Source organism: Heliangelus exortis, chromosome 1 (genome assembly GCF_036169615.1).
Source record: "Heliangelus exortis chromosome 1, bHelExo1.hap1, whole genome shotgun sequence".
NCBI lineage: Eukaryota > Metazoa > Chordata > Aves > Apodiformes > Trochilidae > Heliangelus > Heliangelus exortis.
Genome location: NC_092422.1, coordinates 146,272,712 through 146,297,081, shown reverse-complemented (window position 1 = coordinate 146,297,081; position 24,370 = coordinate 146,272,712). Strand labels below are relative to the sequence as shown.

Genomic DNA, 24,370 nt, shown 5'->3' with positions numbered 1-24,370 from the left:
ATCTTCTGTGTAGAATGACCTCTGCTCTGCCACAGTTCCCAATAAAGCAAGTGACTCTGTCATGCAAAGGAAAAATTATTTTCCCTCTGCAGTGACTTTATCTCAACAGCAAGACAAATTGCAGCCAAAACAAACAGCCTGTAATAAATGTTATATTCAATATATTCAGTACTGAAAGTTGAAATACTGAAGTTTTCTCTGTGATGGCTTAGCATGGGTAACCACAATTTTCATCTAGGAAAAACTGTTTGCAGAAAGGTTGCATTCCCTATTTTGGAGCAGGCAGAGAGCAAAACTGTAGCACTCACAAATTTAATGTAGTTACCCTACCTCAGTGTTAGTCACCCAGGAACCTGAAATGTACCAGACAGGCAGCCTGCATACCAAAGCCTGCTCATCGTCAGCAGAGCAGATGTGGCAGGGGAAGTAACAACATGAGCTTCATGTCTTCACCACTTCCTGCTCATGTAACTCAGATCTACCCCAGCAGGACCACTTCTATAATCAGGAGAGTTACTCTTTTCCCATGGCTGGTTCATGGACCCTACAGTCCAGTAGTGAAGCTGCCAGTGACAAGACAAAGAATTAGCTGGTGGGTACCACGTTAACCAAGTGCACTGCTGGTAGATGCTCTTGCAGCCCAGATTGGAAAGGCCATCGGACAATTCCAATATAGAAATATTTTTTTATGTTTATTCAGCTAGGTTCATCTAGGAACAACATTCCTGAAGCCAAGGGTTCCATTACCTAACTTCACCTCTTACACAAAACATGCAGACTTTACGGCTTGAGAAGAAATGCCAACCTGCCAGATCCAAAACATTCTTAATCAGAAAGCCCTAGAAATAAATGGTTTGAACAGCCCTCATTAGAGGGGTATTTCTTGTCTCCTGTTAGAACTGAGACAAGTTTTGCAAAATATCACGTGCTGATACTGAGTAAGCTCCATAATGATGCTACTTCAAAATCAACAGGCTACAGCTACTGTAACACTCCTTTTCTTCAATACCTGCTGTAATCTTCCTTCTTTGACACACAAGCCAGGAATTTAACTACTTTTGTACCAAGGATGCAGGGCTGAGCTCTGATACAGTGCAACTTGACTCAAACTACTGAGAATGAGTTAGGAGAAAGCCTGCAGGGCAAAAATTACAGACAGAGGTAGGGCTGTTGAGATGGCACCAGCATTAGCCAACATGGAAAACACCTACATGAAAAACACCTACATGGAAAGATATAAATTCTCAGAATAAAACCCCAAAACCACAGGAGGTTGATTTGGGATATTCTAGCTGAGGACCAGTCATGAATCATTGGGTCACTGAGATGAGTTGTCAGTGCCATCACTCCTGACCCAATTGGTGGTAGGTGCCAACCATGTATCCCAACATCTCCCTTCCCATTGATGCCTGTCTCGCCTGCAAAGACTCTTTGAGTATCTTTATGCAGGTGAGGAGTGTGCTAATGCTTGTTCTAATATTTCATTAAATCCTACCTAGCTTCTCTGTGTGTTAACGTATAAAGCAGTTTTTTATTGGCTAAGTTGTGTATTTCTTGCTAGCAGAGCCCCTTCACGCTTGATGAAAGTTGCCTGGATAAAGTGATCCACAAGAGGGGCCATAACATCACTGAAGATTAGTTCTGAGATTTGTCACATCTCATTTCTAACTATAAAATGAACTTCACATGCTTTCTATTGGATTCTGTTAGTACCTTTTTTTTTGCTGCTGGTAGGTGAATTTGTATTCATGTGACTGATGTGAGCTATGCGACACCAAGACAATTTTTTTAGCAGTCTACACACAGCTCTGCTCATCCTGCATGAACCTGCCCTACAGCAACTGGGGTTGTTTCAGTGATGGGGCCTCTGTGTAGGTTGAAGCTCTTACTTCAGCTGTGATCTGCTATATGGCTGCTATTCTACCCTGCTGCCTTAGGGTTTTGTCAATACACATCAATACTGAAATCTAACACCCTATGTTTTACTCATATGCTTTATTCCCAGGCTTCAGCTTTCCTGCTATTTCAAACATTTTCACGCTCTTTTCTCTCTGTCAACTCACTGATGCTCTTTCACTCTTACTTTGGATACCCTTTGCAGATTTGCAAATATAGCTTAGGTTTGCCTTCTGATTGCCCCACTCTTCTTCCAGGCATTGGTGTAACTCTGTAGATGCAACTCAGGCCTGATCTGAGTACTGTCCTCTATTCCTACACTGGGCATTTTTTGAGACTTCAGTCTAGAACCACTCTCTGCCTGTGTGAGCCCCTGGCCTGATAACGGAGTGTTACGAGTATTAAATCTAGAGGGGAATTAACCACTGAGGGAACTAGTTAGACACTGATACTCTTTCATAGAAAAGAACTAAAGAAAAAATGATTAATAAGGGGTGTTTTTTCAGTATTTTGTCTTTCAGTGATGGGTTGCTGAAGAGAGATCAGAGGCAAAAATGCAGATGAATCCTAGAACTCCTTAGTGCAGAGCATTAATTGCAGCTTGAGGAAAAAAAACCCCACAACAAAACCACTTAAAACAATGAACTGTTTAAATATAAATCCTACCTGATTTTTGTCCCTTGGTCACAAAAGAGACAGTGGTGGTTCCCTTGGCAAGGGACAAGAGGGCAGGGAACCTTTCATTCTGCACTATTGTAACCATTAAAGATGCTATTGGAGATGTGATCCCCTCAAAAGAAGAAAGGTGTGTGAAACAGTTAAAATCTCCTCTCTCACCTCCTTTTCAATTTCAGCAATTCCAACCTCAGGGAGAAACCAGGAGACACATACCTCTTCAAACAATCTAACACATGGATTAAACATGCTTTTCATTGCCAGCAGCTGGATTTAGAAGTGACTCAAATACCATACACAATGTTGGCTGTGTTGATAAATCAGCAATGCAGTATTGCTGGGGCCTTAAGCTCTTTCTCCCCAACTACTAAAGCAACACTAGCCAATAATCCTGTCTTTGAACTCCAGCCTACCACTTTTCATCACCTGAACTTCAAACCAGTTCTGTTTTCTGATCCTTTTCCTTCCTCCATCTGTAACTTGAGAATCCTCACTCCACATGGGTCAGTACTGGGCCCTTGCTAAATCTCCCCTGCCAGGGGCCCATTGTTTCCCTCTCTGCATGTGTCTGACTTCAAGCACCACCTCATGACACAGGTAGAGAGGAATTTTTTCATAACTTACATTTCTCAAGCACATTCATCCCCATGGACAGCACTGCAGCATGCAGACAGAGAGCCAGGTTCTGCTTTTAAATGCCTGGTGCAACTCCTTTAAGCTTTCAAGTAGCCAAGGACAATTTTAGCCTGTGCATAATATTCTGTGTGAAAATCCCCTTTGTACAGAGTTTATCATGAAGCCTATGAAATGTTCAAAGGAGAATTTTTCAGTTCTCAGCATGAGCTGATCAGCATCCTACACTTTGTGCTGGCTCTCTGTATGGAGTGAACTTTCCCTGTGGTTCCCCATTGTAATAAGGTAGATTCAAGGGGCATACAGCTACTGCAGTTCTGTGGGACTGAGGCAGCAGCAGGTTCATAGAAGAATTGAAAAGCAATGTGGTTTTCAGAGTATTAGGTATGTATTTTACTTGGAAGAATGCAATTCCCTGAGGAAGAACATCAGCATCTCTGTTGATGAAAAGAGCCAAGGCCAAAATCATGTCAGCAAGCAACATCCTCTGACTCTAGCATCCCAAAGAGTTTAACACCATTTAGCATGTAGAAGTGGCACTCCAGGACATGCTTTAATGGGCATGGTGCTTTTTCTAGGTTGATGGTTGGACTTGGTCATCTTAGAGGTCTTTCCCAACCGTGAAGATTCTGTGATTAGCTTGAGCCAAGCTGGGCCAAAATTCAGTAACAAAAATGCTAGGGAAGGTCACCATCTCTGAAGAGTTTACTACTCAGGGACTACCCAGGCTCAAACTTACTCAGCCTCACTTATTGACAGCACAGAGGAAGGGCACAGTTGCAACAATTTACCCACTTCAAGGAGCCATATGAACTAAAGTTTTAATTAATTTTTAGGCCAACAGCACCCACATGTCCAGCCTGAAGGTCCATCTGGTGAGGTTCTGCACTGAGATACACAGCATGGTCTGCTTTGTCTTTCTTCTGCTCTGCAAGAACAACCTATTGGACTGACAAGCAACTGGGGAGAGAACTCAACCCTGAACATCTGTATAGAAACTCTAAATGACATTTCATCAGAAACAATAGAGAAGGGACTCGTTATCTAGAAGACCTGTGGTAGATAAATGCTTTGTTTTTGCCAGCTAAGCCACATACAAGTGGCATGGGAATACTTCATTCCAAAAATGCAAGCCTCTTGCTATGGAGTTAACGGTGCAGCTCCACTGACTGTCAGTGATAAGAGGGTAAATTTATAAGGGAGAACAAGTCACCAAAACACTCAGCACTCTCTAATTTAAGTCTTGGCTATCCAGCTGTCTAGAGCAATGCATGGCACTGAGGCTGAGCCTCTGCACACAAACAAAATAAGCCTCCTAGGAAATGGACTCACAGAACAAACTTTCAGGACTCTAACCAACAGCAGCTGATACATAATGCCCCAAACTAGGATGGTCCTTAATCTCCCTGGGAAACTTGTGTCTTCTGTGCTACTTCCAGTCATGATAGAGTAGCTCTATATAGCACCAGTGCAACAGCAGCTCCAAAGAGAGTAGCACGATAGCGCACAGTACTATGAGAGTATAAAATAATGAATCTTTGCTGTGCTGGAAGATCTGGGTGTGTAGGACTAAGGGTTGGGTGTACGGAAGCACCTTCTTTGGTTTGCCCTCTTCCTCCCTCACTTTCCAGCTGGCTGGATTTGGCTGAGGCACAGGGATTTGGATTTGTCCTGAAAAAGCACTGCCCTGTTGTGGAATCTGATGAACAACACGGCACTGGGATGTCACGTTCTTCGCCTACCACACAGTACTTTACCTCTCCTTCAAAGCCCCTCTTTCCACCTTAGTACCTCTCCCACACAGCTCCCCCCACTCAAGTCTCAGAGCCACTCTCACCCCATACCTTGTAGCAGCTCTCCTCTTCTCTGGCACTTTGCTAGAAAGCAGGAGTCCCGTTACCATCTAAGGGAAGGAAGTGAAGGAGAGCTCAGCCTGTACCAAGCTCCTCCTACAGTGTCACTGTGCCACATCACTAACAGGTCCACGGGTGTGGATGAGGACCGTCAGGAGTGGGAATGGGGGACAAAGGCAGAGGCACAGAATAGTGTCTGTAATGGGGCAGAGTGGGCTGCAGATGATTATCAGTCTTTAATATTGGAAATCTTTGGTACACTGAGTATTTAAAACGGTGGTGTCAGTTCAAAGGGACTTTGCTGCTATCTCAGCCCGGGGTGGTTTAACACCTGAATAAAGGAGGGTTCTGCCCCTCAAAAAGTGCAAGTCCTACCAAAATAAGGAAAACAGAAAAGAGCACAGATCTGGTAAGTTAAATGAGAAACCATAATAAGTCTGTTGAAAACCATATCTCAAAGAACAAGTAGCTGAAGATATAAAAATACGTAATAAAGTTGTTTTCAAAGACAACAGAAGCAGGAAGTCTGCCAGAGTGTCTGTAGGGCTGACAGATGATTGAGATGTAAAAAGAGTGCTCAAAGAAGATAACGGTGAAGTACAAAGGCTAAATGAATTCTCTGCATCCATGCATCTTCTGTGGGGATGTAAGGAATTCCCCGCACTGAGGATTTCTATGAATAGAAGAGCCATGGGGCTGTGTCAAGCTGAAGAATTGGAAGAAAAGGTTTTAGAAAAAAATCAGTTAGTAAAAAATCAGGAGTAAATCCAAGGGTTCCATATGTTAGAAATCTTGACTGAAATTTGAACTGGACAAGAATCAATAAAGGCCGAGCAATTAAACAGGGGCATGCAATGTAAGATCTAATCCAGCCTCATTCTTAGGAGAAAAAGAAGTAAACACAATGTCAATGTTTAAAAAGTGTTTTGAGGGGATGTAAGAGGCAAGAGGTCTAACTTCTGTATACCTAGAAACAATAACAGAGAAAAGAATTACAGGGCATAAAAAAGAAATGGCATAGCAAGTGCCCCTCACAGAGCTTTTGTAGAAGGAAATCGGACTACACAAATGTGATTGAGTTCTTTGAAGACACTGATGGTCATGTGGATATGGGTGATCACTTTGATAAATCTTTTATTTCTAAATCCTTTCTGATTAAGTTTCACTGAATACTCTTAAACTTTCTAAGCTCTCAAAGAATAAGAAGGAAGGCCCTATAGAGGATTAACAACTGGTTAGAAGTTAGGAAATTACTTGGATGAACTGTTCAATATAGTAAGTGATTCGGAAAAATGCAGTGAGAGATGAGAAAAAAACAACTGTGTAATACAAATTAAGTTAGACCACAGAGATTTGCAGATGATTTTCAAAGTTCTGTTGAAAATTTGAGATAAATCTCAGTGCTGATCACTGCAAAGTAATAGCTGTGGGAATAAACAACCTTCAGTATATGAACTGGGCAATGAACTTAAAATTAGGAATTACGATTCAGGAAGGATACCTTGGAATTGTTGTGGATAGTTCTATCAAAGTGTCAAAAAGGCAGGTGAGGAAATGTCAGGAAAGAAATAGAAAAGAAAACAGAAAGCAACATCATGTCAAATGTACATATCTCTGAGGCACCCATTTGAACATTTGTAACTTGAATGCTGCAGCTAGTTCTCATCCCTCCATCTTAAAAATGAAGACAGTAGCATTAGAAATAGGAGGGATAAAGTAATTAAGAATGAGCAAAGGAATGGACAGTTTCTGAACAAGGAAGGGCCAAATTAAACACACTAGGATCCTTCACCCTCGAAAAAAGTTTATAGAGGATAAATGCAAAAGGAACGTAGAAAATTATGGGAACCATGCAAAAAGCAAACAGAAATCTTTTATCCATCTTTTCTGATAACAAGCTCTGGGAGCTCACTCTCAGGAGTGTTGGGATTTGGGAAGCCCTAGTGAAAGAAGCCCTGTACCCGTCCTGTTCTTACCCTTCTTCCCCAAAGTGCTGTTGCTGGACACAGCATCATGGGCTGCATAGAACTGGAACCTGATCCAATTCATACGAGTTGTGGTACTTCACAAATAACACCACAGTGTGCTAGACTAAGGCAATCCATCTAGCAGCAAGCAGTGGCAGTCCCCACACACACCTCCCTTTTAGTAGGCAACAGTCTCCCTGGAATAACTGTTAGTTAAAACAGAGGTAGGCTGTAAATTATGAAGCACTCAAACTAGTGAGGGGTAGAAAGAATGAGAATTCCCTTTGAAGATGATAACCCCAGATATATTTTGCTGAAATATATACAGGTGCAGAAAGCAGGGAGCCCTAAGAAGAGTACAGAAGCTAACCCTTGTCATGTGAAAATTTTACATGTGGCTATCACTGTAGATACACATCAAGAACATAAATTTCTGTACAGGCAGGTGAGACACCAAACCTCAGAGTCATCTTGGTTTTAAGCTACATTTGTTCTCATGCTTTGTGAATGGCCTGACAAATTACATGATGTTGCACATTAGAACAACCCATTTTCTCTGTTTCTACCATGATGTGATCTAATGGACTCCCCAGAAAGAATGCTGCTGTGAGCTGTCACTCATGATTGCTGCCTGACAATGTCACAAAACACTGTCTGCATTCCTGTGAGGCGTCCAGAATTATTCCATGATATTATATCTATTTAATGTCAAGCCATAGAAGACCTGGATTTCTGTACTGTAAATAAAATACTCAATAGTGGCAAGACCCCAACACTGAGAAAGGATAAGAAATAGGATAGGATAGGAAATAACTTTTCTTTCTTCTCAATTTCTATATAGGCATCCTCTATCACAGGTCTGGTAGTATGTTAACCTCTACACCATTTCACCTCTCCTTGCATCACAGCTATGTCGAAAAAGATGAAGAAACATTCGGATACCTCAGTCATAATTAATGGAAACAAACATCATAGGAAGAGTGTTAGACTCCATGCTTCCATGTTTTAGTCAATCTCTATTCAACAACTGGAGAAGGTCCAACACAGGCAGACAGGTTATTCCACAACTCTCTGCTGCAGACTTCTTATGTCATCAACTATAACTGGCACAATCCAGATGAGACAGATGAGCTATGGCTATGATAGAGTCTAGGAAGACCTGAATTTAAAAAACTTGATGCAGGTAAACTTACACCTGATTTTACATTTAGGTGAATGACCCAAAATAGATATGACTGGAAACATGTCTAGAAACTGCCTAGGAGTATATTATCTCACAAAAATTTTAGTAATTTCTTGTGGGGTTGGAATTCTCAAGAGAAGTAACTTTTTCCAATGCATCTTATTCACTGTAATTTTTATCTGGGAAGCTTGGGAGCAGCCAGAAAGACAAAAAAAGGGAGAAGAAAAAAAAAAGAGAAAAAAAAAAAAAGAAAAAGAAAAAGGGTAGAGAAGGTTAAAAAAAATATTTCCAATAAAACATAAATCTTTGAATTGTTTGGGTTGATAATATATGAAAGACTAAGTGGACAGGGTTTTTTTTGTCCTCTATGTAAACTACTTCCCCATCTTCCTAATTAATTTGCCTCCAGAAAGTAACATTGCCAACAAGGGAAACAGAAGTCAAAGTGTGGAAACAAGGGGGATTTCAATTGCTATATTTTGCTGTAAGTAATAAATCAGCATCCTTGGATAGCAGAACATCAGGGCTGTAAATCTACGTAAAGCTGAAAGTTATGAATGGAAGCTGTCTGGTCTTTCCCGATCTCCCATCTATTCCTGTCCCCACATTCAGATGTGCTCCACACTCAGCAATTCATCCTCTCTCTCCACTTTGCCTTCTGCAAGCAGCTGCTCAGGGTGCCCACAGTGACAGGTCATTAGTGGGCAGTTATTTTTTTTCAGGACTGAGCGCACAAGAGTGCCAATGCTATAAAAGCTTCCTGGCACAGCTCCATGAACTGATTTGGGCAGAGCTCTGTCCCAGTCTGCTATGCTTCCTGTTAGCAAAGATTGTCTTGAAAGCTCTGAACCTTGTTGCTCACCTGCAGTGTTCCTCTTTGACCGTGCCCTAGGATTTCCAAACAGCTCAGTCAACAGCATCAGCTGCACAGCTCTCGTTATTCTTGTGCTGATCTTGCTGCCATCACCCTCAGAAACCACATTCAGTTTAGCACGTATGACTACAGCCTACTGTGCTTCCACATTGTGGTACAAATATATAAATTAAAGGCGTGAAGTCTCATCTCTTACAGGAATAGCTTTAACTGGAAGAGAACTGCTCCGATTCTATGCTTGTGCATGTACTACAAGGAGAATGTACAACTTGAACTGCCCGGTACCATCAATGTAGCTCCATTTATTGCAAGGACACGAGACCTTAATCCTGGACAGCAGTGTTAATTTGCTATTTGATTCATGCAGCCCTTCCCATCATTCTGCTAATTCAAGTAAGGTACCTCCTTACACTCTGGCTAATGAGCATTTCTGCACTTCGGAGAGACTTTTTCCTTGGTAATATATTACTATCATCCTCTAGTTTCCTGTTCTAAGGAAGTACTGGCAAACTTGATGGTATTCAATATTTTCTTCAAATTTCTCTACACCTACCAACTTTCTCTTCTGTTCCCCATGCCATAACTCCTGAATGCTGACTTACTAGTTTATCACTAGCAGCTTTTTGTATCTAATCAGTTAAGTCTTTGCCACCTGCATTTGTAGGTTGATTAGACTGAGCTCTGCTCATGACATCCCAGATTATAATCTTGACATCAATTATAAGATCACAAAAACTGAACTGTCACAGAACTGTGATTGGATTAGAAGAGGAGGAAGGAGCAGAGTACAATAGAGAAAGGGAAGTTTTGACTTATTTGACTTTACTACAAAACAATTCTCCTACCTTTCCATAGTTGTCCTTTAACAGCTGCCCTACCTTTCCATATATTTCCTTTAACTGCTGCATTGCTGCCTAAGAGTCCAGATAGCAGAAACTGCCTGACAGCTTCTCTGTGGACACATAGCCAAAACACGCCAGCTGTGTTGTGTAGTGTTCTGTGTCAGAGGTTTCACCATGGGGAACATGAATTACTTTTTAAGGACTGACAGATGATAACAAAGAAGTCCAATCCCATTCTCAAAGAAGCCTCTGTTCACCAGACAGCAATTCATGCCTTCAACTGGGAAATCTGTATGAATCTGCAAGTCCAAAGAATGTTGGAGACCGTAGGAAAAGATGAACAAAATATCTTCTTCACAACAGCACTTTTCCCAATCCCTATTTATCTGACCTAAGACCTGAAGAGGAACAGTTTGTCAGGACAAGAAAGAATGAATGGATCCTGCAGCCTGCTCTGGAGCCGCCCCCAGCAGGGGTAGTTTCTGATCACCTTCAGCAATGAAAAACAGATGTAAGAAACCTCTCTCTTCCTCACTGCTCTTTTGAGATCCAACACCACCTCTCTCAGAGACTCCTAAGAGTTAATCTGTTGATCTCCACCATCATCTGTGAACTCTACCAAGTTACCCCAGCAGAAAATGGGGCACTTCTGACTTTACAATACATTGGGCTAATTTTTCTTCACAGTGTTCAAATAAATAACAAAACAAAACAATACCAGCGAGGTGAAGACAGAGGGGAAAGCACAGGTACTGATAAAAAAAATGGAGCCTCTTCCCAGTCTTTACAATTTGTTTATTATCATCCCTTCTGAACACTAACAGGTAGAAATAAGTCCTAGAGGCTGTAGCAATGGTACCCTGTGTGCCCCTGGAAGACAAAAAAGAAAAAAATACAGGAATCAGATGCTTGGGCCATGATGACAATAGCTAACTTTTGTCGCCACATTATTAGAATTTGAACTGCATATAAGCTAAACAGGGGCTGCCTGCCTATGAAGCCCAAATGGACAGGGGCTGCATGAGCAGTTGATTTTCTTCTTTGCTGCACGCAGGTGGTAGAGGGGAGAAAGGAAGCAAAAGAGAAAAAGAGACTCTTCTTTGATAATTTGAATCCAGTGCCAGAGCATTCAGCAAAACATGCTTTTCCAGGATTTAAATTTTCCCTTTGATGAGCACCTAGTGACTCAGCAGGATTTGCTAAGCTTCCATTTGAAGGCAGAGAAAAGTAATCTCACTCCTTATTTCTTCCCCTCCCTGTGATACACCCCCCTAATCATGATAAATATATCTAAACATGCCTGATTAAGCCAGACAGACAATGTGCCCCTAATCTGAACTGATCAGGGCTCTGGAGCTGCTGGAGTGAACCTGCTGTCTCTCTATCAGACAGAGCAATAAGGGGTCGGTACTGCAGCTCCATTAACTGCTTCCCACAGAATGAATTTCCCCTGACTGCTCCTAAAGAGCAGATACTTGAGGAATGCTGCCTGATGGGAAGTTGCTTTGAATGATCTCTTTTGGCACAATTGTCGAGCAGCTTCTTCTCAAGCCCTCCAGAAAAACAACTAAAGTATGAAAAATGTAGCCACTTCCTTCTTTGCTACTTTAAAAAAAAATCTCCTCATATCTTATCTGGCTAACTGCCTCTCAATTTTTCTCATCTTTTTCTTCTTAAGCTTCAGCACTGGATGATGTGTTTGCACTGCAAGTGTGCGGTTATCAGAATAACAATCTAGTTCCTACGGTGCATGTGCATATGTATGCAAAGGATCTGCTTTTGTGTAGAGGTAGATCTTGCACTTTGTGGATTCACAGAATTTAGGGCCACAAGAGACCACTGTGCCAATATACCCTACTGCTAAAACAACATACCATGTGCATTCAGCATGCTTGTGCTAATATTGGAGGTTCAATGTTGGATACATAGATCAGAACAAGAGCAAAACCAAGAACATACACCTCTGAATTTGCTCCTATGCATGAGTGCATGGATCTGCTTCCATGCAGGTGTGGCTCTCTATGATCTTTATCCTCTGAGAAGATCTACTTGTGGTAAAAGACTGCAGCCAAGAGGGATTGAGGGGCTGAAATCCTGAGACTAATTATCCTAAAACTGGTCTTTGGTATAATTACAAATACCTTCAAAGCCTCTCTGAATCACACTACTTGTAAACAGCTCCAGGGAACCATTCTGCGAAGAGCAAGATGAATGGAGAGTTATAATTCTCAAATTGATAATATAAGAGACTATGATGGGGAGTGATGTTGTATTTCAGACATGTTTCCTATTAGGAACGACTTCCTAAAAGTCACTTCCAAAGCAAAGGTTCAAGATAGAATCAAGAATGTGGCAGTATGAGACATGACTAAAACCAGCCAACGAACCACAGGCAATAAAACACATCTACAATTAGATCTTGGTACTTTCCCTGTATATGAGTATCTAAACATAGGGAAGGATACTCAATATTCATTATTTCCAGCTTTGACTTCCAGAGAGAGATTTCCAAAAAATGCATAGTACCCAGCATGCTGTTCTGTAAATCTGAGCTCTTGTACTGTAAATAAGAGCTGAGCAATTCTGGTGTTCATGAAGGTCTGCATATGAACACTAACTGGATGTGCATGTGAATGGTAAATCCCCTTTGCCTGTGCACAGTCATCCACTTCACTGTGGAAAATGGATATCTAGGAAAAAAATAATCTGTAAATATTTGCGCTGAAGTAGAAGCAAGTTCACCTTATGTCCTTGGTTCATTTCCACAGCAGTTAAGAAGCTCCTCTTCTTACATATAAAAGATGAAGGATGCATCAGAGTCCTATAATTTCTTCATTTCTGGGCATAGCACAAGCTAGAAAATTCATTACATTAAGGCATTAATCTAATCTGGTATAAATAGTTTTTAATCTTACATTGGACTCTCCCAAATAGCAATACACATTGAGTGGGATTTGTGAACAAAATGGTATGAAAATATGCTAGTTTATACTGCTGGATTCATGATATTATGTTTTAAATTAATTTCTCCATGTTTCTTTGATCAGGCCAGATGATAAAATTTTGTGTAAAATGGGAAGAAGAGCAAGATAGCTATTTTCCCTGGTATTGTTTGTTTGAGACTAATTCTAGCACCACAGATAACTGTAAAAAATCTGGAACTGTAGTACTGAAGTTACCCTGTGTGCCAACAGATATGATTTTGTACAAAAGCAGAACTGTAGTTAGCACAGTAAGAAAAGGAAATGTTTCTTTATCCTTTTAACCACAAATCTATTTTTGTACAAAACTGCATCTGGCTGCACGAGTTTATTTTTTTTATGGAAAAGTTTATTTTCCCATATATATTTTTCCTCTTGTGCTTTTATGAAAGAATGAAATATAAAGGCTTAGTTCAACATACATTTAGCTATGATAATGTAAACATAAATGTAGGAAATAATTAGGTTCTCAGAGCCTTCTTGGACATGCTGTACATAATTTCAGCTCACAACCACCTTTGTCTGAGAAGATGATCGGATATACTTTATACACAAAGCTTTACATTTGAGTAAGGACAGAGAAATTGAAATGCTACTAGCACTATCTACCATGTGGTATAATAAGCACTGCTGTGGTTCCTTCATAATGTCACCACTTGCATATTTACCATCTTAGACTCTGTGTTGTATTAAACTATTTTTTCTGCTTAATGGATCTTCATGGCTCACCTTCCAGGTAAACAAAGAAACTCTTTGACAAGGCACAAGTGCTACAAAACAGCCTTTCTATAAATTAAAGTCAGCCTGTGTGCATCTGCATTTGGGAATGATTCTGAAAGGGTTTTAAAAGCAACCAATTACAATAATTCATACATTTAAAGATGCAGCTCTGACAGTCAATCCAACTTTTCTTCTCATTATAAGGTAAATGTGAACGCCAACTTGTTACTATTCCTGGGGTTTGTCTCCGCACAAGCAAGTGTACAGCAAGCGTACCATTTTAAGTAGAAGTGTGGAACGTATTTCATGTTTGTCTCTGCATTTTTCAGTTCACTTGGATTATGGTACCTTTGAAATTAAAGTGCAGCAGCAGTTCCTGAATGATTTAAAATGTAGACTTTCTTACTCTGAAGTAGGAACAACTCATTCCTGTTTATCCGTATCCAAAATTCCGTTCTATTGAACTGAAAAAGGCTCTCGTCATCTGGAATAAAAATACCCTGGTGTAGGAGTGTTGGTTACTGAACTAACATGCCAGCTAAGACTTCATAGAATCATAGAATGGTTTGGGTTGAAAGGGACCTTAAAGACCATCTAGTTGCAACCCCCCTGCATGGGCAGGGACACCTCTCACTAGATGAGGCTGCTCAAAGCCCCATCCAACCTGGCCTCGAACACTTCCAGGGAGGGGGCAGCCACAGCTTCCTTGGACAACCTGTTTCAGTGTCTTACTACCCTCAAATTAAAGAATTTCTTCTTAATGTCTAACCTAAATCTCCTCTCTTCAAGTTTGAAACCATTTCCTCTTGTCCCCTCACTACACGCTCATGTAAAAAGCCCCACCCCAACTTTAGGAACACATGAAGTTCCTAGAGGTAGATCAGGCCTGACATCCTGTGTTTGCTGTTCCTACTGTGTGGATGCCTTCATGGCAATCAGGCTAACTGTGCAAGCCCTGTATGCCTGGCAAAAATCACAATGGTCTCAGTGAGCAAGTGATGGATTGGTGTTCTGCAGCAGGGAACCGCAGAGCCCTCAGACTGCTCAGTATATTGTATGTGGCAAAAAGGGAACACTGTGCAAAGGGTGTGAATGAGTCATTCGACATTTCAGGTTGACTGAAGTCATTCTGTTTCATTTATTTCTAATCTTGATGTGCTATCCACATTTGCATGTTAAGCTGGATGGGAAGAAATATATTGAAATTATTTGCTACCACACACACTTGGGAAACAGCAGCCTCTGCATGTGTTTGAGAATGTGGGATTACATGCATGACTGGGTGAATGCAGCATCACGTGAAGGGCTTTTTCTGTCCTCATGCAGGCAGCAGGCAGTCTGCCTGCAAGCCTGAACACATCTGTGAAAACGTATGTTTGAATAATTGTATCTCTAGGGATCTGATCAGAAATTAAATATGTTAATTTGCGGTATGCCTGAAGGGAGGAACAAAGGTCCCATGAGCATGCTGCAGGTGACATGTGTGTGGTGTTTTTGTTGGCCAATACAAATCTGAGCACCTGTGAAAGAGCTGGTCTGTGTACACTTTGAGGCTATGTACAAACATGTGCACATCAGTGACAAGGAGCACCCATGAGCATCACACTTCAGGTGTCAGCTGAAGCTTGAATTTGTACACTAGTCAAATACCATCATCAGCAAACTGCCTGCTTAAAGTTTCCATAGAAAGAAAACATGGCAGCCTCTGAGAGTGTGATCTTGCCTAACACTGTGCTCCTTCACTCCTGGTCATACTTCCACAGTATGGAGAGACTCTGAGTTCTTATAGCTCACCCTGAAGTCTGATCCATGTATATTTAGCAACTTTAAGCACCAAGCCATTTTAAAGCTCACCTCCATGGCTTAGAAGCCTCAGTCTGAGCACTTGGGTTTGAAATTCTGGATGAGGACACTGACTTAGCTCCCATTTAAGAAAAAAAATAGCTGGTGAAATGCCTCACAGGAAGTATTTTCAGAGAGTGAAGAGGCAAACAAAAAGATACTTCACAAGGCACTTGAGGCTGTGTCAGAAGGACTCAGTGCTTTGAAAACTGAGAATCTGACTCTGAATATGGGATCAATAGGCCATACAAGAACTAATTCTTGTGGAGAGGATAGATCATTTGGGTGGGGCAAGTAGAGCTCTGATATCTCACCTTGAGCTAAAACCAGTCAGGTCAGATTTTGCACAGAGCTAACAACATATTTGCATCCAGAGCAACAAACTATCAGCATGTCACATAGCTAAAAGACACTGCTAAGGTCTGCATTTTTATTTTTTTCTTAAGTTTTTTGAAATATCCAGTTTATTGTGTCCTTTAAATTATTAAGATTTGCTTACTGCAGATCCTCCTTCTCTCCTCTCTTCTGCAAGTTATTGATACCACACTCAATTAACCTTGTTGAGTGAATATAAAATGGACATTGTCTCACTCAGTTTTAGTAATTTTTTCTCAGTGCCATGGTTTGTATACAAACCATTGAATGGCAGTACTTAAATCTCCAAATAAATTGCTTTAATGGAAACTAAAGTGCACATTTATGACATTTGTATTCATATTAAGTCTCATATGCTTCATTATCTGAAAGCCTCAGCACTGGGCCAAATCTACACAGATTCTGTCCTATTAAATAAAGAAGTGAGTGAAATTCTGGTTCAAAAAGTTTAGAGAAAATGCATTCTTGTATTCATTTAAATAAGCTTGCTGGACAATGCAACATTGCATTATGGTTTACCAGGGGAGGACAACACTATTTATTCCATAACGAGATAAAACACCATGCAGAGTTATTCCTACAGTTATGCTCCTGAATACACTGATGGCAGTGTTGTAATTACCTCATGGAAAAGAGCTGAAAGCAAAAAATAAAAAATAATTCAGGGATTTGGTATCATATTGAAACTCTATCTGATTGGTTATTGTGTTTCTGTATACATCTATTTTCTTTACCCTTTCACTGTCTTTCCTATTCACAAGACAAACTACTTGAAAGAAATGGTATTTGTCCATATGGTGCCACTTCAGAAAAACCAATAGGTTGGGTCTGTCTATATAATCAGACAAAAATTAGATTAAAAGGGATCTGTGAAGACCATCCCGTTCAAGTCCCTGTTCATATATCCTGAGAACATATCCTGATTTTTCTACAGTGACTGCTCTAATGGAACATGAGTCTCATTCAGGCAATGGTATAAATTATGTGCATGTCTAGATCAAAAACATATGGAAAGTCATTTAGGTAGGAGATCTGCATTAAAGTATTTGAGATTTCCTTTCAATGTGCAGCCTACAAGATTGTACAAAATTTTCAAGATACTGACTTCAATACTAGACTCCAATTATACAACCACATAGTATCAAAACACACGCTAAAATGAGGCCAACATTACAGTAATTATTCCCTGACATCTGTGTGCTTAACACCCTCATTATGTAACTTTAAAAGAAAAGATTATTCATAAATAGAATTCAGAAAAAAAGGCAAAAGAGAAAAGAAGGAGAAAATTCCTGAATGGGAAAAAAAAAATTACTCAGCTAGACATTGTTAAAAAAATTACCAAGCTAGACACTGCAAAATGATATATATCATATTCCTCATATAGCCTTCAAGAAGGTGTTCTTCTACATGCCTTAGAAAGTCTACAGAATAAAGTTTTGAGAGCTGCAAACTGTAGGAACCATGCAGTTCTTGCCCTTCAAGATGCACTTCAAGATGTGAATTTGGTAAGGTCTCTGCAGCAAGAAACTCCCCATTGGCAAGAATTGCTTGAAAGGCTTAAACAAGGCCTAAGCACAGCTACAAGGGCTTTAACCGCTCAAAATAGGGAACAGTCTGATTACTTCTATGATGAATGATGTGAATTTTATCTAAATTGAATACATCTAAAAATATTTTCAATGCTCCAGTTCTGCTTCCATATGAAAAAAAAATAATCCTTATGCTCACTGCACTTCCATTTTCTGTTCTGTTTTCTATCAGTTTCTGCTACTCATATCTACTTAATTGCTATCAGATTTAAGGAACTGCAACATTCAGATACATTACCATTGTGTATCTTGCTCTATCTATTGCTTTGATTACAAGAGCCTGTTGCTTTTGTCTTAAAGATGAGCCTTGGCTTTTACTTTAGGTTGTTTTTTTTTTAAATGTTATATTTAATAAAGTGACCATCTTTGTAACCTCTCAAATTGCCAAAGAATTCCCTGAATTTGGAACTACCATTTTCCTGGTTGCTTTGTCTGAAAGTGGTTGGACTTTTCTTGTCTCTGCAACTGGTGAAGACAAGAGGTAGATGCTGAGCTCCTCCACAGCTCAAGTCAGTGAGGCCTCTGAGATTGAATAGCAGAAGGTAATGCGTTCAAAATCAACCCCTTAAAAAATGTCATGCCGGGATTGTTTACACTGAACAGAAGAACAATATTTCAAAAGAACATCCTGCTCAAAAGCTAAAAAACATCTCAAATTTAAAAAAAGGGTAAAACTAAACTTAGCAAACAGAAAACATTCAAAACAGCAGTAATTCGTTAAGAAAATAACCACTGTTAACCCCAAGAGATTCCAAATGCATTTTACAAATAATAAATTGAATTCAGACTCACTTTGTATTTCTGGTATCCTGAAGAGGCTTCATCAGAGAGGGATGTGGCAGTGCTGGGCAGTTTCTCCCTGGTGTGTTTTAAAGGATTACAGCTGCTCCTTTGGCTTCCCTTGCTACAGCTACCCAGCACTTTAATTAAGAAGCCTTATTATGAGCTCTCTTTTTTTGCCGCAGTCTCACTGAGAATAACAATTCTCTGGACATCTTTAGTGTGGCTTCATTGAGCTGGTAAGCCTGAATATTAAAATGTGATGACTCTGTGCTTTGACCCCAGCTTTACCCTGGAGGGTACCTCTAGTTCAGCTGCTTCTTTACCTGACTCTGTATCTGATTCCTTCACCTAACAATGAAATCCATCCTACAGTGCTTTTCAGCAGTGAACAGAAGGTTGGGAGCAGAAGCAACAACTGCCCAATTAAAATCAAAATGTCAGATGTGCAGAAGGCAAACTGAAATCTTCCTGGGCTATCAGGCCAAGCACCTTTAGACTTATGCAATTACCTGAAGTAAAATTGATGACCACAGGCAATCAACCTGTGGTTGTGGGTCTTGTACAAGAAATGTGCTAGGGCATGTGATTCAGTATTGACTCAGAGGAAAGGGCTCGATTCTCTCTCTGAGTCACTAACACCACCTCCTCCTAAAGTCCTGTAGGTTTCCTTAGAATACTCCCCTAAATTACCAAATGAAATCCCAAAGTGCTGAGAAGATTCAAAGCAGTAGCTACAAGCGTGCTACCCCAGACAGTGTCTCTGTAAGTTATGGTGTACAAAGAACAGTAAAAGCTCTTTAGCTGGCTGTGGAGAGGAAAGGAGTCATTCAGCTGAGAGTGGTACCCCTGATGATTTATTACAGTGAGACAGTAATAATACAGCAAAAAGCAGGTGTGGGGAGCTTTGAGGAACTACCAAAGAGATAGAAATCAAGCCAGAAAAAGGATCTCTCATTCTGGAGTACCAGTGGCTACCCGAAGAACTGTACTGGAACAACTGCCCTGGTACAACTTAACTGGGAGAGCTCTTCATGCAAACAAGTCTTTCATTTGTCCTCCCTTCACTTTCCCACTCTTCATTTATCTTTCTCTTTAAAATGAGATTTTGCTGAGGCCTGGGTTTCCTTCTGCTATGGCTTTGCCTGTACCTCAAGAACTGATGTGTTGTTTGGTTGTTTTTTAAACAAGACAGGTACTGCATAATAAATTCACGAGAGTGAATCAGTGATGTAGCTGTTTGAGGTACCTCGCTGCACTGCTGTAAAATCACCTACACTTTCTCTTCCCTGAGATTCCATGCTGAGGAATACACCTGAAGTAAACCACTTGAATATTAAAGCACTGTTTGTTTTCTCAGTGAAGACATAACCTCTGTCAGTGCAGAGCATCCCGTGTCAACAGTGTCTGAAAGTCAGCTGAAGGCTTTCTGTAAAAGAACTAATTAATAATAAAGCTCAAGATGCTTAAAGAGCTGGCCCTCTGAAGCCCTGGAGATTTAAGAAAATATTTCTAAAACTACTCTGCAGTTGCAGTTATTAGTGAATTATTAATTTCTACAGACATCATCTTGTGGTGCTTCAACCTTATTTTCCACAGTGACCTCAACAGTAAAGGGGAGCAAATCAGAATAGTGTTGAAAAACAGTTTAAAAACAAAAATAAAATTAAATAGTATAAACTATGGAGATACTCGTCAGGTGTGTGTACTTACAGCTAATCTGAGTTTTGCAATTGAAATAAGAATTTGGTGTGCTTGCTATGTATGAGAAGCATGGCATACATTCAGAATAACAACACTGACTATAAGGGCACATAATGACATTTCCTGAGAATTTACAAGTAAACCTATTAAATAATTTCTTAAGTAAAATTTTTCCTAAATATTTTTTTTTAAGAAATTTGATGCTTTGGATTTGATCTTTTGTTTGTTTCCATAGCCTCAGTAATGGAATAATTCAGATTTTTATTCTACTTAAAGATCACAAAAACATAGCATTGACAGCATATGAAGATTTTACCAAGATTTTTTTTTACTCCTGTGATACTTTTTAAAAAATATTATCTTCAAGAGAGCCCTGGTGCTTAATTTATTGCTCCACATGATGCTACAAATAGAACCTTTGAGATATGTGGGCTGCTCAGAGCTAGAATGGCCATTTCAAAATGTTCATCACTTCACATCAGGATTCTCAGTAGAGAGCAGACCCTCCACAATCTTTCAGCAGGGATGTTTGGCTTCTCTTCTGTTGGAAACAGAGGGAGGCAGCTGCTGCATGATGAAACTCTGTGACCACCTGTATCAGCCCCACTGAGAACTGCCTTGTTGTGGTGTCATGGGAAAGGAAAAATATTTTCTTGAACATCACCTAAAGCTAATGTGACAACACAAACATTCAGAAACTTAGATTTTGAGTGGGCCCATTACAGTGAAAGGAGAAAAAAGCATCTCACCATTTAGGCATGTAGGTATAATTACTTGGGATGTAGGAGCAATATATGCTACATCAAAACAGTAGGCAAAGGATGCAAGTACCTTATGTGGCCTTTGCTGAAGGTAATGACGTGATTATGACAACACCTATATAATTTTAAGACATGTAATATTGCATGTAATATGCCTATTCTATCAAGAATGTCAAACTATGTGATGTCTTCAATGAATTAAGATTCACCTTCTGTTCAAGACGGGAAAGTACTTTCAGACTAGATTAAGTTCTCTTTGATAGTAGAGTAAATCATGAGAATTTTTGTTTGCTTTGGTAGATTTAATCTCAGAAATCTGTTACACTACTGGGATTACCAAGAAAGGAGAATCCAAGCACATAATGGTTCAGCAGTGGCATTATTACTGCCCGTCAGTGTAACGATAATACAGCTTGAAATTTGATAATACAACTTGAAACTGTAATCTCATCACCCTGTTAGAGTTAGAAAGTGTTTGTTCTATCCCTGTGTAGAGCTCTGCACACTTGGTTGATAGAGGGTTTGCTCCCCTTTCACAGCATCATTATCTTTTGACCTCTATTTGGTTACCATACTGGACATGACAGATGAGTAGTCTGATGTACAGCAAATGTTGAGTAAAAACAGGTAGAATGCCTCCAGTATTTTATCTTTATACATTATACACTTCTGCATGAAAAAACAATTACCAGGGCACATTCATTCACAGAGACAATATTAGAAGTCTGTCCATATCCTAAGATAATCTCTGTTTTTATTACAGGGTTAGGGAGCGTTTCTCCTGTGCCAGAACTCTGCTGTACCTTGGAGTGGCTACAACCTAGAAACATGGTGTTTTTATGTAGCTGTGTTTTTAAACATACAAAAGGAATGCCAGAGCTCTGAGGATTAAAGTTTGTAGTCTAAGGGTTACTGGTGGATTTGTCATGGTGAGATAATAAAATATTGAGAAGCTAAAAAGGGAAGTCCAGAGAATGTGAGGCATGCAGTGCCTCAGGGAAAAGAACGGCATGTAATTAGTACTGTACAGTGCTCTGGAAAGATAAAGCTGTATATAGAAAAGGTGATAGAGTTGGGGAGAAGGAGGATGGATGGATCTTGAAGCTCCAAGGGGAAAAAAGGGAAAAAAAGAATTTCACTATGTATTGGTGCACACTCTTCATTTAGGTATTCCAGTAATTTTCTTTCATCTCGTAGTACTTTGCAGTACTGACCTGTGATCTTAGCGCCAGGCTAATACATCCATTTTTGGCCAGCTTATTCCTCAAAAGTTAGTTTTCCCTGTTTAGATGTTATTTATATGGTACTTTAGTATGGTTTTCTACTCAGCAGAATAGTTAAAAAATTAATACTACAGGAAGAGCTCAGACCTTTCCAAGATAATTTTCTTTTTTCATTTTTGCCAATCTGAAATCCTTCTAGAAACAGTACTTACAGCAACTAAACTTCCAAGACAGCTTTTTGGGCTAAAGCCAAAAGAAAAATATTATACCATTCTTCTCACCCAGATTACCCAGCTGGGTAAGCCTGACAGCTGTGGGACGGTAGTGACCAAACATCAGAAATATCTGGGTGAAGCATCAGCCCACCAGAATGCCTGTATCATGGGAATCAGTTTGTACATTGAAGCATGAAGACTGCAGTGCAGACACTCGTTAGCCTGGCTATTATCACAACCATTTCTACTCATGTTTGCCCAAGTGTCTCTACCTTCCTTCCTTCCTTTAAAAAAGTGCTTATTTGAAACCATATTTGAAATGGAAAATGCAGAAATGAGGCAGCGTTGTGTAGTGATGAAGAAACAAGACCAAGAATCCTGCTTCTAAGCCCAACTCAGCTAAGTATTTGCTTTGCACCCCTGGCCAAGTCACTTCACCTCTCTGTACTGTAGGACACACCTAAAACATACAGCACAGCCATGGATGGAGATATTTAAATGGAATTGGATGCTGAAAGCCATAGGGCTGCGTTCTTGGAAGGCCAGTTTGTTTTTGCAGGTTGTCAAGTTAGTTAAGCAAGTACAGCTTTAGTGCTTCAGTCACCTCAGTGTCATTGAGTTCACGTACGTGGGCCTGATTACAGTTAGAAAGTGAGAGCATTCATACACACTTAAGGGAAAATGAGCAAAATGCCCTTCAGCAGGCAAATATGTGTGTGGACATGAAGGTGAAAGGCATATACAGGAAAGGGAAGGTTACTGATACCCCTGGTGGTGGTAGACTTCCTTGGCTGCTGCCCCCATATACAGAGAAGGTGGAAAACTAAGCCAAAAAGACTGGAGTCTGCTTCCAGGGAGCTGCAAAAATAAATATTTTTTGATAGATAGCAAGGGATTTATGGATACCATCTGCACTGAGTAGAATATGGCTTGCAGCCAGCCAGAGCTTCAGGTTAAGTGTGCGACAACCACTATAATGTGTCTAGCAATTTGAGGAACTGAAAGAAGACAGAATAGCTATGTTCCTCTTAAACCAAAACCAGACTCTGGAGAGAAGGGAGAAAGGTAGAGGAAGACAGAGCCTTCTTATATTGTAAAGAGTAAAGAAACTAATATGAGCCCCAAAGACACAGGCATATCAAGTGTTGATGGCAATACTTCATTACTGGAAAAAAAGTAGAGGGTTTTTTTCCAGCCACAGTGGGTGGGCCCTTCTGACTAATATCAGAGACTGTACATGCTAGTGAGTGTACACTATGGTATATATCTTGCAGCTCCACTAAGAGGAGAATTTCTGGTGAAAATACTGTTAAGGGAAGAAGCATAGTGAGGGGAATGAAGATAATTTTCATTATGTCTGGCAGTTGAAATAAATCAAAAGAGACTGCCTACAGCAGTAGTTCCAGACCTGTGGCTTAATAGCAGCCTCTTGCCTGACAAATTTTGGATGTAAGATGTGGCCACAGAGAGCTGCTGTCCAGCTGCAAACTGATGAGGAGGGCAAAGGATAACAGTGTACAGAGGGCATTACATTCTCACTGCTGTTCCTCCGTTTTTGAACCAACAAAAATGGAGAGCACTGACATATGGTTGCAAGAGCAGAAGGGAAGTGTGGGGAAAAAATAAGAAATTCAGTGTGATTAGGTAAAGGAAGACAAAACTGGAAAAGGGAAGTCATGTCTTTTATCAGAGTAATGGCTATAACACAAAACCCAGAAAAGCTTACAGACACGCTATACTTTCTGCAAACTAATGTAAAAGGGTAAAAGAGATCAGGAGAGACAGCTAAGCTGAGCAGCAGAATCTTGGTTTTCTGCCAGCTGTACAAAAGTATACCTTGTGAATGACAAATTTCTGTTTTGCCCAGATACATCCCTTAGTCTTAAAAAATTTAGGACATGTGTGCAGAAGGCAGTAGTAGAGATGAAACCAACTTCAAAATCCAGACAATAAAACTAAGCTTAGATGTGTACATTTCACATTGCCTCAGGTTATCCATCCTCAGGTTATTCTGCTTTCTTGATAAAAATGAGAGTAACATACACAGCTATTTTGTGTTTAATCTCTTATCTGTGGGATTGTGAAGTCTGGATGCAAGAAAGAAATAGAAGAGAATGTCACTAGATAGGAAAGTAAGGAGAATTGCTCCACTGGGACACCAATTTTTTTCATCAGGCTGCTACTAAGGAACATGTTATCTCCAAATCTTTTCCCCAACTAATTTCCTCATCACATCATAGACAGAGTTAATGTC

General features: G+C 40.1%; 1 protein-coding gene across 6 annotated transcripts in view; it reads right to left on the bottom strand.

Annotated features, from left to right (window-relative positions):
- GRAP2 (GRB2 related adaptor protein 2) overlaps positions 1-24,370 on the bottom strand; it is a 108,753-nt gene that overhangs the window by 14,093 nt on the left and 70,290 nt on the right. The window contains exon 1 of one of the 6 annotated variants that reach the window (XM_071731310.1): positions 331-543. The exons of the other annotated variants lie outside the window; for them this stretch is intronic. The gene's annotated coding sequence lies outside the window, so the exon portion shown is untranslated. Of the gene's footprint in view, positions 1-330; positions 544-24,370 lie in introns of those variants that run through there. 6 annotated transcript variants of the gene reach the window in all.